The sequence below is a fragment of the Gracilinanus agilis genome, chromosome 3 (genome assembly GCF_016433145.1).
Source record: "Gracilinanus agilis isolate LMUSP501 chromosome 3, AgileGrace, whole genome shotgun sequence".
Lineage (NCBI taxonomy): Eukaryota > Metazoa > Chordata > Mammalia > Didelphimorphia > Didelphidae > Gracilinanus > Gracilinanus agilis.
In genome coordinates, this window is record NC_058132.1 from 996,553 (window position 1) to 1,016,641 (window position 20,089).

General features: G+C 39.2%; 2 pseudogenes; one reads left to right on the forward strand and one right to left on the reverse strand.

The window, feature by feature from the left end:
• LOC123239261 overlaps nt 1-20,089 on the forward strand; it is a 583,074-nt pseudogene that overhangs the window by 398,949 nt on the left and 164,036 nt on the right.
• Nucleotides 10,334-12,561, reverse strand: LOC123239730 (annotated as a pseudogene).

Sequence of the window (20,089 nt, forward strand, 5' to 3'; positions counted from 1 at the left end):
TAGTACGGAGTCCAGGTTTCTATTAATTTCTGGGTTTTCTGGAAGACCAATTATTCTCAAATTGTCTCTTCTAGACCGGTTTTCTTGGTCTGTCACTCTCTCATTGAGATATTTCATATTTCCTTCTATTTTTTCAGTCTTTTGACTTTGTTTTATTTGTTCTTGTTGTCTTGAGAGATCATTGGTTTCTAATTGCTCGACTCTAGCCTTTAGGGACTGGTTATCGGCTATAATCTTTTGGTTTTCGGCTATAATCTTTTGGTATTCCTTTTCAATCTTGTCATTTCTGGTGTTCAATTTGCTTATCAGTTCATTTGATTTCTGAGCCTCACTTTCCAATTGCAAGATTCTACCTTTTAAACTGTTATTTTCTTGCCAGATCTCTTCCATTTTCCTCAGAATCTCAGTTTTGAACTCTTCCATAGCTTGTGAGGAGTTTTCCTTATTTGAGGAGGGTCCGGATGCTTGTTTGTTCTCCTCCTCTGTTTGCTCGGTTGTCTGGATTTTCTCTGTGTAAAAGCTGTCGAGTGTTAAAGACTTCTTCTTTTTGTTATTATTCTTTCTCTTCTGAACCTCCTGATGCTGAGTAGCCATCATTAGCCCAGCAGCTTCTCAGCTTTATCCTCGGGCTCAGTGTCTGTTCCCAATCTATTGGCTCCTGAGGTCTGAATTCTGGTTTTTTCCAAGGTCAAGCCCCCTGGTGGGCCCTCTTGCTTGATCCTCTGCTGGAGGTTTCTTTACAAGTCTCAGGGCGCTGTTTCCACAGTTGTATACCCGTCTGCACTGGTTCCCCACTTAGGCTTAGTTCTGCCTCCACCCACGCCTCTACTCAGCCGGCTCTCTGCGCCCAGCGTCCTGCTCTGGCGCGCGCGCTCAGATTTCGCGTGCTTTTTTTGACTTAATGGGGTCCTAAGTCTTGCTGCTGTCAGGAACAGGTCCCGGAGCTGCTGATGACTCGATGGGTGCCCCAAACTTGCTCTATTTCTTTTTAGCTGGGTTCGGAGCTATAGGTGAGTGTGGAGGGGGTGGGGGTGGGGCGGTTGCTCAGCTCGCGATTGAGTGAGTGAGAGCCCTTTTTAGCTTGGAAATGTCTCGATTCCACGTACCTTCCACGCTGTGCCCTGTTGTGGGGTTCCTCCGTTCGTCTGGACTTGTTTTTATGTCCCCTTGAGGAGTTTTGTATGTTTCGGTCAGGAGAGGTTAAGAGCTGCTTCTTACTCTGCCGCCATCTTAACCCGGAAGCCCAGGACTAAGCTTTTGCTATGGGTGCCGGGAGTGACTGTTTCACTGGACTGTTCCTAAGTCCAGACTTGCCTTGGGGGGGCGGGAGAAGGAGCTTTTTCTTGATTCTTGATGTCTCAAAGAGTCTTTTTTAACTCTTACCTTCTGTGATTCTAAGACAGAAGGTAAGGGTTAAAAAAATATTCTATGTATTGGTTCTAAGGCAGAAGAGTTGTAAGGACTAGTGGTAAGAGTTTAAGGGTGACTTGCTCAGGGTCACCTAATTAGGAAGTATCTGAAGCTAAATTTGAACCCATGACCTCCCAACTCTGAGCCTGGTTCTCTATCCACTGAGCAACCCGGGTGCCCCTCATAGTGTCTTAACATTCTACTTACCCAATTCTAATTTTTAAGAAATTATTTTCTTCAATTAGTTTTTTTACACCATTTTCCATAGGGATTCAGGTAGATCACTTACTTTTCAAATTTATCGATGAATAAAAGAACAACTAAAAACATGTTGGATATTGGGATCTTTGTCTCAAAAGATAAGCTATTGTTTTCTATATGCATTTGTCCAGTTTGCCCTTTTTAAAAAAGTTTTGAATTCCAAGTTCTTCCCCTTCTTCTGACCCTATATCCCTGCCTTCTTTATTCCACTCACCTCACTTTTCATAGTTTTATGCAAGTATTTCCATATTTTTAAAAAAGTAACCTGCTCATAGTTTCTTAGAATGCATTAGTAACTTATCACAATCATATGCTATAAATTATTTGGGAATAATTGCTATTCCCAAATTGGTGGGGATCTTCTCAATTACCAGTTATGTACCAACATAAAAGGAGTTCCTATGAATATTTTAGAACATTTATGCAGTAGTGTAGGGTCAGTGGGAGTTTTAACAACTGGCTTCTCTAAGATTCTGAGAGAAATAAGCAATTTGGCTGATCTCCATCACATCCTAGAGGTGAGTAGTATCCACTGCATTCTTAAAGGATAAGTCAAACCCTAGGGGAATTAAAAAGAATAAACATAAATTCCTATATTTTGGCTAAATATAAAAGGTAATTGCTAGGACAATAAATGGTTAAGACAATATCCTCTACAAGCATCAATTGAAAAAAATATTGTTTGGCTTAAGTAACACATGGTCTCCAAAGTAGAGGAAATGAAAGCAAGTTGTGAAGAGACTTTGTGGTTTGGGAAAAGGAGAAAAAGAAAAAAAAATACTTCCAAAGCCTCTAATAACCCTAAGGCTCAAGATCAATTTGTCAGTTAGTCAACAACAATTGATTAAAAACTTAACCATTTTCCATATTCTGTACCTTAGCCTGGAGACACAAAGAATGTGCAAAAGATCTAACATCCTTCCCCAAAAACCCCAGTAATACCTGAGAACTTTAGAATCAGTGCAGATCAGCACAAATGGGCTAACAATTGGGTAAAAGGATGCCAGGAAGGCAGAGAACTGCTCCAACCAGACCCTTGGATTTCTGTAATGCATATATGCTACCAAGATGGAATTGAGTGAGTAAAAGCAGACAAAAGCACTCGCCTGGAGCAGGATAGCCTGGGTGGCTCTGATCTCATGGGAGGCTCTAGAAGAAGAATGGCTGGTCTTGAGGATGTCCTGGACTTGCTTATGGTGCCTGGACAGAAGCAGCACCATCTAGCCACTGGTCAAGACAATGAAACTCACACACACAGCATCAGGGAGGGATAAAATGAATGTAAACAGTACTCTATATTCTTTGATGTTCGCTAAGGCAAAGCAATATTCATAATTATAAATCTGTGAACTATTTCTAGAGGACCCAGGTCCTTTAATGTTCTCAATAACAATGATACATTGGAGTAGGTAGAATATCCAGAATGAGACACAGGTGACAATGATGTACTTTGGGATTCTGGCTTTAAGCTCTGCCCATCTGGAGACTCTAGGACTGATGGTAATGGCTTGAAAGCCACTCAGGAGGCAGGTCATGCTGAAGGAAAGACCACGAGCTACCCTGTGAAGGTAGAAGACTGTCTTACAGCCACCATCTTCCAGGAAATTCTTCAGACCCAAAGCTGCCATTGTCTGAGGGATGCCCTTGCAAAAGAGCACCAAAGAGTTGGCAAAGGCCAGCTGGGTGAGAATTGGATCTATGGGCCTCAGTCTGTGTCCAGTGAGGAAGACAAGGATGAAGAGACAAATTAAGAAGGAGTTCCCCAGCATTCCAAGTAAAGTCTGGAAACAGAAGACAATACTCAGGAGGATGTAATGAGGATTCATGTTCTTAGGACCGTGGTTGTGTAGGAATTAAATTTTAATGGTTTGACTAAAATATATGAAAATTATAAATATTGTGGTAGTTACCAATTTAAAGTATTATTGCTCAAAGTCAAAAATGACTTCTAATGACTTTTATTTACAAAAGAGGTGGAAAGAGTGGAAGTAGATTAATACAGAAAACTAAAGAAGACATTTAACCTATCTATCTAAATATTTCTCCTGTGCATGGTACACTACTCATCCAGGACTTCTTGACCTTCAGCTGGAATTAAACTCTCTCCAGAAGACAGGAAAGGAAAACCGGCTATTCACTTACCCAAATTCTCTTCAAGAGGAGGGTCAAGACAATGACTAGAGCTGAAGATGACTCCTGAGGCTATTGTCTTCTTGAAGCCCTTCTTGAAGCCCACTTCCTTCTTGAAGCTGACCTCCTAGCCCCAGAAATTCAGGGCCTTTAATGGTGACTTCTTGTCCCTTCCCCTCTTCACAGGGGCCAATCAGAGTTTCCAAATTCCCCAGACACTTCTTAGAGGGGCAGTGTCTGTGGGATCTACTTCTTACCTTCTGGGGGGTAAATTCACATCAAAAGGGTTCACAGATTCCTGGCTGGTTGAGTTTCTGAGGGTGTGACTCCTCTAAGTGGTTTGCAAGCTTCTCCACCTAGTTCAAGCTTTTGTTAATTCCATCAAAAGGTAGACAAAGAAGAGTTAATACTATCTTCACAATTGAGTGAGGTACTAAGTAGGGGTACTTAAGTTATTGTAAATCAAAGTGTTAACTCCAACTAGGCAAAGAGAATAAAGGATTACCTTTTTACAAGTGTAAACTCAGAATAGACAAAAAAGAACCAAGAATTTCCTTTCACAGTAGGTAGATATTCTGTACAGTACAGATATTTTTAATTATTTTACAACATATTTTTCTAACTTCCAAAGGAACAGACATAACAAGGAGATGACAAAATGATATCTCCTTCCCCCATAAGTAGATCTGGCATTGAGCTCAAAAGAAAAGGGGACACTTTTCCCTACAGCAAACCATGAATACATTCTATTCTCAAAGGTAAATCATGTTCCTTTCCTGTAGACTCCACATCTATGGCCTCTTATCTGTAGACACTTCCCATTGAGCCACAATTCAGGCCACTCTCTTTCCCCAGTTGTGTGTCCCTGAATAAACCATCTAAGTTCTGTCTACCTTAATTTCCTCATCTGTAAAAAGTGGATAAATATATCATCTCTTTCCCTAGGTTTTTGTGAGAAAAAAGTTAGACATTTGTAAAGCACTCAGTGCCTGGAACATAGTAGACACTTAAATAACTGAATATCTTCCCCTTTTAAAGGAAATGTTTTTCTTCTGTGTTTCTACTCCAACAGTTCTTTCTTTGGATGTGGATAGTGTTCTTTCTCAAGTCTCTCTCTCTCTCTTCTCTGCCCTAGGCAGAGACCTTTCTATCCCTTCATTCTCTACCATCCTGGGTGAAATATGAAATGAATGAGTTAACAAAGGTTTGATCTTCTGAGCATATTGATTTATTAAGCACTGCATGGCAATTACCAAACAAAAGAGGATAGATTCCTTCTTCAGCTTAGGCCTGGACCTTGAATGGCATGGGAGTTGGACATTTATAGATTAAAAATAATTGAACTTAAGCCAATTAGTTAAATGAAAACAAAAGGACATTAAGTTATCTGTTTCCTAATTAGAGGAAAGATTAGGGACTGTCCAAGTGGGAAAGAGGCTAGGTAACAGATGCAATTTTTGAAATGAGGAAAAGAGGTATCCCATTTCTCCAAAGTGTCTGTATACAATCAATGGAACATGGAAACAATACCTAATTGATCAGTATGGGACCAGTTTTCACATAAGACACAAGGGTTGTTTGAGTTGTATAATTGTGAAAAAATACCTTCCATAAAACTTAGGATCTGGCTCCCTTTCTGGTCAACATAATCTAGACCTTTGCTAAGCATCCTTAAAGAGTAGGAAAAGCAGATCCCGTTTCCCAGCCATGTAGGACTAAATTGAAACTAAGCAATAAAAATTTCTATCAAATCTCACAAAAGAAGAAATTATTTCTTACAAGAAAAGATTTGTACTAGACCAGTAACTGAGTAGAAAGTAAGCTAGATCCAGAATTGAGGTGTAGGATGGAGTCAGTGTAGTTCATTCCATTCCCACAATTAATCACTTGCTCTCTGCATTCTCTCACCTTCCCTTGCTTTCCAGATGTCTTTTATGTATAGATTTCCCCTATCAGAATATAAGCTGTGAATTATTAAATGGTATCATCTAAAATGTTTTTAATTAACATTAAAACTGTTTTATATGTAATTGGAGGAAAATAAAATATAATTAAAAAATAATTGGAAGTCACCTTTTCTTTTTTTTTTTATACCAGTGATTCCCAAAGTGGGCGCTGCCACCCCCTGGTGGGTACTGCAGCAATCCAGGGTGGTGGTGATGACCACAGGTGCATTTATCTTTCCTATTAATTGCTATTAAAATTTTTTTTAATTAATTTCCAGGGGGCTAAGTAATATTTTTTCTGGAAAGGGGGCGGTAGGCCAAAAAAGTAAACAAGCAAGAATAAAAACTCAATAAATGTGCTCTCTCTATCATATTGTCTATTTTCATTAGAGTTATTCCTCCCTGTGGTCAGGGACCATATTTCTATCCCTTCTCACCTGTTCAGTGATTAATATGGCAACTAACATATAATAGGTATTAATTGTTCATTAAATACTAATAGACCATCCATTTGGCTCTGTGGAATAGTGAAACAGAAGAGAAGTCCCAGTGATGTATATAGGACAAAATGGCAAATGTCAGAGAGCATGTGGAAAAATAGGGACACTATAACATTATCGGTGGAACTGTAAACTGATCCAACCATTTTGAAGAGCACACTGAAATTATACTCAAATATAGAGATCCTTCTCTATAACCAGAGACTTCTCTGAGTGACCTAGGGTGGTCATCAGATGTAAAGAACGAAACAGATTGGAAGCACAGCTTGTTAGCTCAAAGTGCTCTGAGGTATAATGGAGTCACCAATTTATTATAAAGGAAATTAAAGATCCCCTTCCCCCAAAAGCCCAAGAAAGTTTCCCACAGTTACAGAGAGCAGGATTTTTACTATAGTCAAAACAAAAGCCTTAGAAGCCTCCAGGTGTAGATAAAAAAAAAAAAAAAAAAAAAACCTATGCTAAACTATCAACTATATGTGTTATCATTAGGTGAAGCCTGGGACATCTTGTTAGGCTGGAAAGCCCCTGAAGTTCTCAGCCTTGATGGTATTAAACAATTTTTGAGCCTCATTATTTTACTTTAATGCTGGGCAAAATGCCCTGCCAAGGGTTTGACCTTGGCTGTACTAGGCAACTGCATTCTTGGTCAAAGGGAAACAGTGTTAGCCCCCCTCCTGCTGGATTACTGAGAGCCCAAAGCTTTTTCAATAAGACTATAATGCATTTTAAAGGAAGGTGAGAATTAAGAAAGGAATCAAAAGAGGAATCTCAGATTTTTATCTTAGATAGCCCACTCCTTCTCGACCATGATAGGGAGAAAAATTCAATACAGGGCTCTGCCAGTCTATATTGATCTTTTAAGGGGGTCCAGATAAAAATATCTACTTGAAATTCTAATTTCTCTTAATAGCTCCAGACACTCAAAGAAGTATAAAATTATGAAAACCCTTTGACCCAATAAATACCCATTGCATTTATTTCCTAAGGTTGTGTTATGCCTGGAGAAGTATCCCAATAAATGAGTCTTGAGCCAACAATGCAATATGCAAAGGGACTTTATTGTCTAGCTCGAGCTAGGGTCTCTCACACAAAGTTGGTGAGGGACCCTGAGCTGTGCCTGGGCTTGAGTTTTTATGGAGTAGTAATCAGAAGGTTAGAAGAATGTCTTTAGGTTGGGAAATCCTGCAGATAAGGGGAATGTCCTAAGGCATTCTTGTAGATAAGGGGAATATCTGCAGGGAGGAGATCCTGGGGAGAAGGGGAAGGTCTGCAAGGTAGATAAGGTCAGTCCCTGGAGACTGGAGGTCTGCAAGGTAGATAAGGTCAGTCTCTGGAGACTGGAGGTCTGTAAGGTTTGGGATTCATGTGGATAATTCTATTTCACCATAATGTCATATAAGGGTCTGGCCCATAATGTCATACAGGGGTCGGGATTCTGACTCTAGGTTCCACATTCCCCACTTCTGGAGTTGGATCATAAAGAAATCATTCTTAAATGTCATTACAATCGGATGGTATTGGGGAGATAGCCTGGTACTGTTGCCGAAGGACTATAAGCTATACAGTGTTGATACGATCTATGACAAAGGTCACTAGTCTATCATAGTGGAAGCAAAGGAATTTTCCTGCCTATAGTTTGCCTGAAAAACCTTTTCACTATGGGAGTACAATGTTCTATGCTGTCTCCTGGGCACAATGTCCACAATGTCCCATGCTGTCTCCCCTCCCCCCCCTTCTAAATATCTAAGGGAAGACGGCTGATGGTTTCAATCTTCTGTAGCTTCTTCAAGCTGATAAGGGGCATCGTATCTCTGAGAGGGGGTGCAGGAGGAAGAGGAGCTGTGGGCACAGGGTCTTCAGGGGTGTCTCTGCAGAGAATGCCAGGGTCCTGAAGGCTTGGAGAACAGGGACTGTTTCCCCAGACTGGCAGACTTGTCATAAGGGGGAGCATCCATCGCTAAGGCAGAAGGATAGAACCTAGGACTGGGGCAAAAACTAGGACACCAGATACAAAGAGAGAAAATTAGCACAATAGAAACTGATATTAAACACTAACATTTGGGTGTCTTAGCCAACAGATTTTATCCCCAGAAATCATCCTCTGACAGGAATTGAACCTTTTAGGAAATTTGATCCCTAAGTTGTTTGCAGAGTTGGCATGTGATGTTTCTATTAAAGAATACCTTTTTGCAAAGCCCACATTAATATGGCATCTATAACTACTTGAATAACAACACTTTACAGATAAATTTCTTTAACCCAGATTCTGGAAGAAATCCAGAAAGCCCTGGGTTATTTCCAGGGTCAAGATCCAAACTTCAGTTGTGGTAAATTAAGGCTGCAGATACAAGTCATCTATCACTAAACTTCACCTACTTCTCAAAGTGTTCCCTAACAATTTGATAATTTTCAATTATTAACCTAATAGGTTGTTTGGAGAGATGGAAACATTAATTTACAACTTGCATTAAGTGCTGATTATGGGAACTTTCTCCAAAAAGGGAAGGCAGAGGGGGAAAACATTTCCTCGTGTCCCAAAGGACACATAGTGAGGGGTTCCATGACAGGCCAAAGCTGTCACTGGCTCATGCCATCCTTGTGTCACTCAAGGATTAGTAGCCTAGATGGTCAGAAGAGGTCCAGTCCAGGTTGAGCCCTAGAATTGCCTCTCTAACCATCACAAAACATTCTTTGTCTTTTGCAATATATCATCATTGGATCCCAGAAGCTTTCTCCTTCCTTAAAGACAAGTCTTTCCCATTACAGCTCAGAGAAATTCTGCTAAGCAGCAGTCTTGGAACAATTTCCATACCCTCAAACAAGCCTTTCACATCCCTACCAGGCTGATCACTCAGTTATTCTTACATATTTTGGCAATAATTAACATATCACACTTTAGTAACAAAACCTGAATTAAGGAACAGGAGTGCTGGATTGAGTAGCTCCACAGTAAATATAAATCAGGGCTGTTATCGTCTCCTGTACCTGGGTCATCTGAAAGACTAAGACAAGCCAGACAGGAATCTCTTCAGTGTAACTTTCAAGAGAATTCCAGAATCATTTGTGATTTTCCCAACACCATATACACTAATTCTAGAAATTATCCCCAGGTCAAGGATCCAATTATAAGAGTAGAACATCTATCTATTCTCTTTCACCTCCCTATCTGTTCTCTTTCATCTCCTCTCTCCTTCTTCCTCTCTCTTTTTCCCTCAAACCCTGTGCTTAAAAGCTGTAATGGGGATAATTTGAGGAAAGGTGTGTGGTAGAAGGGGATTTTGAAAGGAGGTTGTCAGGGACTTGCTAAGTAGGAAATCTAGGTTACAGGTAGGCTGGAATAAGGAGATTCAGGATATAATAGGGCTGAAGTCAGGAGTATAACACTGGAAGGGAAACAAAGATCTTCAGGGAGAGGAGGAATTAATCTAATCAGGCAAAGACAGCAGGCTTTACAGACTGGGACTTAGACTCAGAGACAAACTCAGAGAAATGGACTGAACTGAAATTAACCACAAGCTTTAGTTAATTCACAGGAAGGAACCTGTTTTGTTTTTTTTCTTTTTGGTGTTAACACTTTTATTTTCCTAGACTTCCAGGGTTTATACATGCATAAACTGGTGGAATAGAATGCAACTCAATTCTTTTAAGTATATAAAAGAAAGACAGTTTTATAAACATTTTAAGATACCTCAACAGTGTATTTTAGAGACCAAGGAGTAATTCAATTCCATTATTCAGCTGATAACTACATACTGTTATCAGACCACAAGAATGTTAGTGAACTAACATTAGGATTACAATGTCTGGACATATTAAAGATATTTCTCCCTCTCTAAAATAAAACCAAAGTAAACTACAATGATTACTAGTTCTTGCTTGAATTGTCTAAGGTATCACAATATTGATTATACTTAGAAGGGAAAAGAAACCCAAACTTCCCCTTAAACAGCATGTTCATGCCATACATTTTTTAAAAAGTGATTTAACAAAAATAAAGAGAACATATCTGAAAATATACATCAGAGGGAATGAAGACATCAAGTATTCTCTCAACACCTTATACAAAATAACTTATTCGGACTAGTCTAGGAAACATGCTTTTGCTCCATGAATTGGAATGCTTTAGTCTACTTCTTCCATACGTGATGTGTCATCATCTCCTTCAAGAGGTGGCATTTCCTCAGTTATAGCTGCATTGGTTTCTTCAGTAGTTGAATCATCTTCATCAATTCCAAGAACAAGTTTGATCATCCTGTAGATCCGATTGGCATGTGTCTGGGGAATCCTCCAAACTGAAACCAGAAGACAGCAGTGCAGTCTCATACAACAAGATGACCAGATCTTTCACCGATTTATCATTCTTGTCAGCCTCTGCCTTTTGCCTTAGAGTTTCAATAATGGAATGGTCAGGGTTTATCTCCAAGTGTTTCTTTGCTGCCATGTAAACCATTGTTGAGTTTTCTCTTTGTGCCTGAGCCTTCATAATTCTTTCCATATTTGCTGTCCAGCCATATGTGCTTGTGACAATGCAGCATGGGGAGGTAACCAATCGATTTGACACAACTACCTTTTCAACTTTCTTTTCTAGGATATCTTTCATCATTTTGCAGAGGTTTTCAAACTTTGCCTTTTTCTCCTCCTGTTTCTTTTTTTCATCTTCATCTTCTGGGAGTTCCAAATCCTCTTCGGTAACAGACACTAAAGTCTTGCCTTCAAATTCCTTTAGCTGTTGCACACAATACTCATCAATAGGTTCAATCATATATATCACTTCTAAACCATGCTTCCGAAGCCGTTCAACAAAAGCTGAATTAGCCACTTGGTTTCACCAGTGATATAATAGATATGTTTCTGGTTCTCCTTCATCCTTGTGCAATAGTCCTTAAGAGAAACCATCTCATCACCGGAAGTAGAAGTATTGTATCTCAGCAATTCTGAAAGTTTCTTTCAGTTCTGGGAGTCTTCGTGTATTCCAAGCTTAATGTTTTTAGAAAACTGCTCATAAAACTTTTTGTAATTTTCTTTGTCCTCTGCCAGTTCAGTGAAGAGTTCTAAGCACTTTTTAACCAAGTTCTTCCTAATCACTTTCAGAATCTTACTTTGCTGCAGCATTTCACATGAAATATTTAGAGGCAGATCTTCAGAGTCCACCACATCTCTAATGAAATTCAGATATTCAGGGATCAGCTCTTCACAGTTATTCATGATGAAAACCCTGCGCACATACAGTTTGATGTTATTCTTTTTCTTTCTATTTTCAAACAGGTCAAAGGGGGCACATCGTGGTACAAAGAGAAGGGCTCGGAATTCCAGCTGTCCTTCCACTGAGAAGTGTTTCACAGCTAAATGATCTTCTCAGTCATTTGTCAAACTCTTATAGAATTCTCCATATTCCTCATTAGCAATATCATCAGGATTTCTGGTCCAAATTGGTTTGGTTTTGTTAAGCTCTTCTTGATCAATGTATTTTTTTTTAATTTTCTTCTTTTTCTTCTTGTCACCATCTTTCTTTTCTTCTTCTTCATCGGAGCCCACATCTTCTATCTCTGGCTTATCTTCAGATTCTTTTTCTTCTTTTTCCTTCTCCTGTTTCTCTTCTTTTTCCTCTGCTTCATCATCACTGACTTCTTTATCCCATTCTTTTTCCACAAAAAGAGTAATTGGATAGCCAATAAATTGAGAGTGCTTCTTCACAATTTCCTTTATTCTTCTTTCCTCCAAGTACTCAGTTTGGTCCTCTTTCAGATGCAGAATTACCTTTGTTCCACAACCCATAGGTTCACCTATATCAGTCCTAACAGTGAATGACCCTCCTGCTGAAGACTCCCAGGCATACTGTTCATCATCATTATGCTTGGTGATGACCGCCACTTTCTCAGCAACCAGATAGGCAGAATAAAAACCAACACCAAATTGACCAATCATGGAGATATCTGCACCAGCCTGTAATGCTTCCATAAAAGCTTTGGTTCCAGACTTTGCTATGGTACCAAGATTGTTGATCAAATCAGCTTTGGTCATTCCAATACCAGTATCTACAATGGTAAGGGTGCGATCATCTTTGTTTGGAATGATACTAATGTTTAGCTCTTTCCCAGAATCTAATTTACTTGGATCTATCAAGCTCTCATATCTGATTTTGTCCAAGGCATCAGATGAATTTGAAATAAGCTCTCTCAAAAAGATCTCTTTATTGGAATAAAACGTATTAATGATTAAAGACATCAATTGAGCAATTTCTGCCTGGAAGGCAAAAGTCTCCACTTCCTCTTCCTCCACAGGTTGGTCCTGTGCTGCGTTTCCTCAGGCATCTTGGCAGAGAGCGTGGTAGCCAAAAGGCTTCAGCTGGCAGCGAGATGAAGAGCAAACTAAGGGACTTGTTTTGAAGTTACACCTTCCTTCAAGATGGATACCCGGCTTCCCTTCAAGCCCAGAGTATGTTGGTTCTTTCCTCTTCTTCCCTCTTTTAATAACTAACTGACAATTAACTAACAGCTGTTGAACTCAAAAGGATTTATTATTTTCAAGGATGATTTGTCAGGAAAGTGGATTAAAGGAAGCCCTAACAGTTGTCTCAGGAACCTCAGGTGGGGGAAGGGAGGTAAAGATGGAGTCTGAGTAAGGACCAGCCTTTAACTCAACTTACAAAATGCTCTTGATATCTAAAGGGAATAAATGATGACTGACTAGTTTCTTTATATCTAATACTGTCAAATAATAATTAACCCTTCACAGATTTGAACTCCTCTCTAATTACTCTCCTTATTAACTCCACAGACATGTAAGGTAAGGGAGGGAAGGTAGGAAATAAAATAGGGAAGGAAGATACAAAGGGTTTATCTAAAATAACAATTTCTTAAATAAATATTTCAAAGCTAGGCTAAATTTCAATTGTACAGATAGGCAAGGAAGGAGCTCAGCTGGTCAGAAACCCTCTCCACGAGAAACCCAAACCAACTGACCTTTCTTCCTCAAGATTCCAAATCCCTAACTGATTTCAGAACTCAGCCAAAGCTAGAAAAAACTATCATGACCCCCTCTCTCTATACTACAAAGCAGAACACAACTTCCATTTACCCATAAGGAATCTGCATATTCAGGACATTCAAGTCTCTCTTTCTTCTGTATTCCAACACAACATACCTCTTCACTTTCTCTGACTCTCTGTTACCATCACAAAAATAAACATGCCATTTGGTATCCCTTCAAATGCCAATCAATAACTCCTAAGAATTGAGACACTGTACCTTTAGCATAGTGCTCATCAATTATAAGATTCAGTTCATAGTACAAATTGGTAAACTGAGGTAACCACTGAGGATTGAACAAAACCCATGGTACAGTCAGGTTGACAATGAGCTTTTGCTTACATTCAAACAATACTTAAAATACATGTTTTAGCAACAATTTATGTAAAAATCATATTTAAAGAAATATCACAAAGTATGTATAGTATTACAGGGTCTATTTCCAATTACAAGATTTGAAACCTTAAGCACTGTAAACCTTAAAGCAAGCCTTTTGACAAGCAGGCTGCTTATCTATTTTCAAGACCAGGAAGTCAAATGTAATAATAAAGTTAGTCAATTTTAATACACTGAGATAAAAAAACATTTATGATCATTTAAACCCCCCAAAAAAACATTTTTGATCAATTTAAACACTTAAACCTATTATATTTTTAAACCTCTTATGATGGAAGGGTAGATAAGGATGGAAAACAGTCTTCTTGAGATTAACATGGGCATTGTGCAGAGATGGCAGGAACCCTGTACCCCCCCAACCCAGGCAGGCCATGGACAGGGAAACTCCCTGCCCCTGTAACAAAAGAGATACACCTTCAGCCACACCATGATAGCCTAAGCCCCAAGGATCCCAGACAGATCCTCCACTCACCAAATGCCCGAGTGCAAGGAGTCACGTCCACACTTTTGAAAAGGGGGAATGGGGGGCAACCCCTGACAGTTGCTTCACTCGTGCTGTCATGCCATGCCACGGAGGACAACCCCCTAGGGCTGCTCCACCCATGCTATCCTGCTGGCCACCGATCCCATCTTAGCAATAAATCTTTCTCATTTCTAAGCTAAGCCTGGAGTCCTCTCATTCCTGAGAAGGGCCTCCCTCCCACCCCCAACCCAGGGGCTCACCATTTGCATCTTTATAACAACTATACTGATAAAAATAAAAAACCCTGTTTTACAAGATATCCATGACTTTTCCATCAACTTTTACTTGCTTGAACATCTCCTTAAACCCTCTTAAGTATACAATTAAAATATACTCATCTTTAAACTCTTTAAGATCTTACTTATGTACTGTGTTGCAAACCCTATTAGATCCTGGGCTGGTCAAATTTCCCTTGTTAATTGCATACAGTTTGCACATCATATATCCTTAACCTATTCAGGTGGAAAACTTAATTCTCTTTATAGTCTAAATGCATACATAGTTTGTATTCAGTCATCATTACTTTCCAGCAATTTGAGTCTGAATATATGTTAATCTCTAGATCACAGATTCCTTCTTATACCTTGTACACATTTAAAAAACAAAAAACAAAAAAACAAAAACCCTTACCTTCCCTTTTGGAGTCAGTACTGTGTATTGGCTCTCAGACAGAAGAGTGGTAAGGGTAGGCAATGGGGGTCAAGTGATTTGCCCAGGGTCATACAGCTAGGAAGTGTCTGTTGCCAGATTTGAGCCCAGCACCTCCCAGTCTCTAGGCCTGGCTCTCAATCCACTGAGCTACCCAGCTGCCTCCCTGTACACATTTTTAAAAACAATTCATACAACTCTTAGTCAAAACAACACTGTTTAGAAATTCCATCTTTTGTAATATACCCAATTCTTAGTACTTGTATTATTAAAACCCATGCAGAGATTAAGCATTTAAAAAACAAAAACTTCTTGGGTGTCATATGATTACTTGTTGCTAGTTCTGACAGCACATACATTAAAAGAACATCTCATTTGAAAAATTCCAAGTTTAAATTCTAGAATAAGTTCTCAATAATAACATTACAACTTTATCTGAATGACTTTTACATTTACAAAGTAGAAACCAAGGCTTAACAAACTTCTAACCATGATTTTTTGTGCTCAACAAAATCTGGTTAATATTTCACATTTGACTGACAAACAGTTACCACAATAAATAAAATTACATTGTACCATATCAAAAATCATTAGCAATCTTCAACCCTTAAAATCAAATCTTAAGTGAAAAATGCTTCTAATTATGGAGTAAAACCTCCCTTTTCTGCTCTGAATTTTTCTCTTTTTCGCACCTTTGGGGGCCCATCCAAAGGAAGAAAGAGAAAAAAAAATCATTGAACAGATACTTGCTTTTGTCCTCTGCTGAGGATTTTTGACTGTGGGAAGTTCAATCTTCAAACTCCCCCCTTTTCTTTCTTTCTTTTCTTTGTAATGTCCAATTTAAGAATACATAGAGACAAGACTGTGACAAAGACAACAGTAAACGGAAACATACAACTTTGTGACAAGCATGCTTTAAAAGGAAAAAGTCAGTGCTTTAGGATCCATGATTAAAAAGAAATATTTGCAGTGACAAAATTGCTATCTGCTCCCAGTGGGAGTTTGGAGGTGAGCTGGTCATAAGGCTGATTGGATTTCTTAAGAAAAGAACTTTTAAATCCCCTTCCTATTCAGATTTTAAGTCTGCTGCCAAAACAGGCACAGCCTCTCCAGTACTAAGGTCTGGGAGGTTTGAAATGTAGATGGGGAGATTGCAGAACAGCCACTGTGAAAGGAATTCCCCTTTGTGAAGAAGCATCTGACACTCTTTCCCCTTCCTTTGTTTAATCTTATAGCTAGACACACAAAAACAACCGACTCTACAGAAATCTACAGGACATACTCTCTCACACATTCATACATCTTGGAACCCAAAGAAGTCACTGAAATAGAGTGACATGGCTGGGTCCCTGCCTGGACTTCTCCCTTTCTCTCCCAGGGTGTCCACTGGTGCTCAACTTACTGGGGACCTCTAACCCACCAACCTGGGGTTCCCAACCCCATCATGTACCTTTCGGGGAGTCTCCAACCCCCCAATCCTGGACTTCCAACACCGGAAAGTTCCTCTTCAAATCTCGGGGACCTTATCCCCGGGCAGAGCTTATACTGGGGACTCCAGTCCCACAAGGTACCTTTCGGGGAGCCTCCAACCCCCCGATCCGAGGCCTCCAAGTCTGGAAAGTTCCTCCTTAAATATTGGGGACTTGGGGACTCTATCCCCAGGCAAAGCTTATAGTGGGGATTCTAGCCCCACAAGGTACCTTTTAAATTTCTGGCCAACCAAGTTGTAGGTCTCCCCCCGTCGAGACACCCATGCCTGGCAGAGCTCCTCTCTCTTCCTTCCAAGGGAACATGCTTGGAGAACCTGTTAGGGTTCTGGATTGGCAATACGCTTTTCCTTACCACACAAACCTACAAGACACTCCAGCAGAGCTCCCCTCTCCCTTCAGCTTTACCAGGAATGTTTTCAGAGGGTCTGTCTGTGTTCTGGCTCGGCATAGGGCAAGCCAGCCACTTAGCCTTACACCATGAACCTCCAAGACCTCTTCTCTCGTCCCTGGCACAAGCCGTGGATTGGAGCCCACCAGACCCGAGTAGCCTCGGCAGCAAGGATCCTAGGGGAATTCCCAATTAGTCCCACTGCTTGTCAGAACTCAATAATTTTTGTGGGATCCCAGACAAGCCTCCATATGTAATGCCCAGAGAAGTATCCCAATAAATGAGTCTTGAGCCAACAATGCAAGATGCAACGGGACTTTATTGTCTAGCTCGAGTTAGGGTCTCCCACCTAAAGTTGGTGAGTGACCCCGAGCTGAGCCTGGGCTTGAGTTTTTATGGAGTAGTAGTCAGAAGGGTAGAGGAATGTCTTTAGGTTGGGAAATCCTGCAGATAAGGGGAATGTCCTAAGGTATTCTTGTAGATAAGGGGAATATCTACAGGGAGGAGATCCTGGGGAGAAGGGGAAGGTCTACAAGGTAGATAAGGTCAGTCCCTGGAGACTAGGGGTCTGCAAGGTTGGGATTCCAGTGGATAATAAGAATGGGGCCCATAATGTCATACAGGGATCAGGATTTTTAATTCTGACTCTTTCTAGGTTCCACATTTCAAAGTTAACTATTTCCTTCCTAATTTAGTTTAACCTAAGAATAGAACAAACATTTCTGCCAATATATACAATTACTTATTATCAAACTACATTGAGTAGGCTAGAGTGTTCAGGAAAAGGAAGACAATCATTTCATTATACATTTTCCTACTCAGGCCCCATTCAACTCTAATGTGTGCAAGATTGAACATCCTAAGTTTGAAAGGACATTAATAAACTTCAGGGCTCCAGAGATTGGAGGCCAGGAACATGAATTCTACCTAGATTATACTATATGAATTGTAGTGAAAGGAAAATTGGGAAAAAGAGAATCACTGACTATTAGTGTTAGAAGACTCCAAAGCCAAGTGTTTTAGCCTTAATATAAATAAGAATGCTTCCTGAAACAAGAGCGATAAATGGTCATTCAGGCTTTAACCAAATGATTCCATTAAATAGAAACCCATTGTTAGTCTATTTTGGATAGTTCTAGTTTTTAGGAAATTTTATCTTATATCATTGTTCATCCAAAGATAATCAGAACAGTTTATATCTTTTTCATTTTTTAATTCAATAATTAATTTTTCCTCATTTACATGTAAAAATAATTTTTAGTATTTTTAAAAATTGTGAGTTCCAAATTCTATCCTTTCCCTTCTCCCTTTCTACATGTCTGAGATAGCAAGCAATGTGATATAGATTATACATGTGTGTTCATAACAAACATATTTCTATATTAATTACATTGTGAAAGAAAAACATTTTGACTCTGGTTATATATGTGGATTATTTCTCTCTAACTGCTTGTAGTATTTTCTCCTTGACCCAGGGGCTCTGGAATTTGACTATAATATTACTGAGAGTTGCCTTTTGGACTCAATTTCAGATAGTGATTAGAGGATTCTATCCATTTGCATTTTACCCACTGATTCTAAAACATCAGAGCAGTTTTTTTATGATAATTCCTTGAATGGTGCTATCCATATTTATTTTTAATCATTGATTTCAGGCAGTACAATAATTCTTAAGTTTTCTCTTCATGAACTATTTTCCAAGTTAGTCATTTTTCCAATGAGACATTTCACATTTTCTTGTATTTTTTTCATTCTTTTATATTATTTCTCAATGTCTCGAGAAGTCATTGGATTCTACTTGCCCAGTATTAATTTTTAAAGAATTATTTTCTTCAGTAGGTTTTTGTGCTTCTTCTATTTTGCCAACTCTACTTTTTCTTCAGTGAGTTTTTATATATCTTTTTCCATATAGCTAATTCTACTTTTTAAGTAATTCTCCTTGGTATATTTTAGTGCTTCTTTTACCATTTAACTCATTCCATTTTTATGTTATTTTATTCAATATATTTTGTGCCTCGTGCATGTTCAATATTATCCAAACTCTTTTAATGGAGTCCACAATCCCCTGAGTACCAAAGGGCCACTTCTGTGAACAGATAAACCTATTTGGTGATAGAAGCTTCTAGGGAGCAGGGACTTCCCTTCTGAAAACACCCAAACCCCATTAATATGCCTTGATTTACATTTCTGCTTCCACTTCTCAACTTCCTGTTCATTAGTGAGAGAGAGAGATTTGGTTGATTATTAGATGTCAGAGTCAAAATTAACTGAGGTCTTTTTTCTAAGGCCACAAGCTTAGCTTCAGGGTCTGCTCACTGATTTCCCATAGAGATGAAGCCAGTCCCTCCTGTATAGACAGAGCAATGAACAATAGCCAAGTCTGTGGGTACCTGAAGAGCAGGCAGTTCTTTAATGATCTCTGCATTTGCCATGATCTTGCCAGCAAAAGTCAGAAAACCCCTCTTCAAGTCCATGCTAATGTTGACACTTCCATGAAATACATTTATAGAATAATGATAAAGGAGAGATCCAAAGAGTAGAGATTTAATGAGGAACAACTCATAAATGGGAAAAGCAAGAATAATACAGTGAGTAAAACTGATATGTGAGATATGATTATTAATACAGGAATTCTACAAACAAAGGAGCAATGCTATTGGAGATTAATAGAGGCAGTTAATTATCAATAGTTAATAACCAGCTGCTCTGAGATCCAGAGAGAAATATTCAGGTTGGCTAATGTCCACAGCCCTCACTAATTTTGGGTGGTATCTTTTGTGTTCTTAAATGATGAGCCAAGTCAGAAGAAAATTAATAGGCAAAAATATAAATTGTTCTATTTGGATTAAATTCAAGACAAGCAATAAGATATGAATAAAAGATGTTTACCTTAAAAAATAGTCAGTCACAGAACTATATCAAGGATCTTTGTGTGAACCCTCATTCCAGACCAGTTACCTCTTAACATCTGTTCTCACTCCAAGGCCTCCTGGACATCCCAGAACACAACAGCAACTGCCTAATGGGTGAACCTGCAAAGAAGCCCTTAAGCACACTTGTCACCTGTATTCCTCAACATATCTTTTGAGTCACCAATAGACTGGCTGGAATCATTCCTCAGAGGTCAATATATTCCAACCACTTCATCTTCTGATCACAGGCATCCTGAATCCTGATGTATCACATTGGTTTAACCATAGGTTGGTATTATCTGTGCTGTGTTGTATTTTCATTCATTTTATTAGATTTTTAACAATTACATTTTAATCTGGTTTAGGCCATACTATAGATTTTGGAGACTCCATTTGGAATGAGGGACCCCTGTCTAACACCTCTGCTCTAGAGGACTGCTAAGGAAGGATTTTAAGA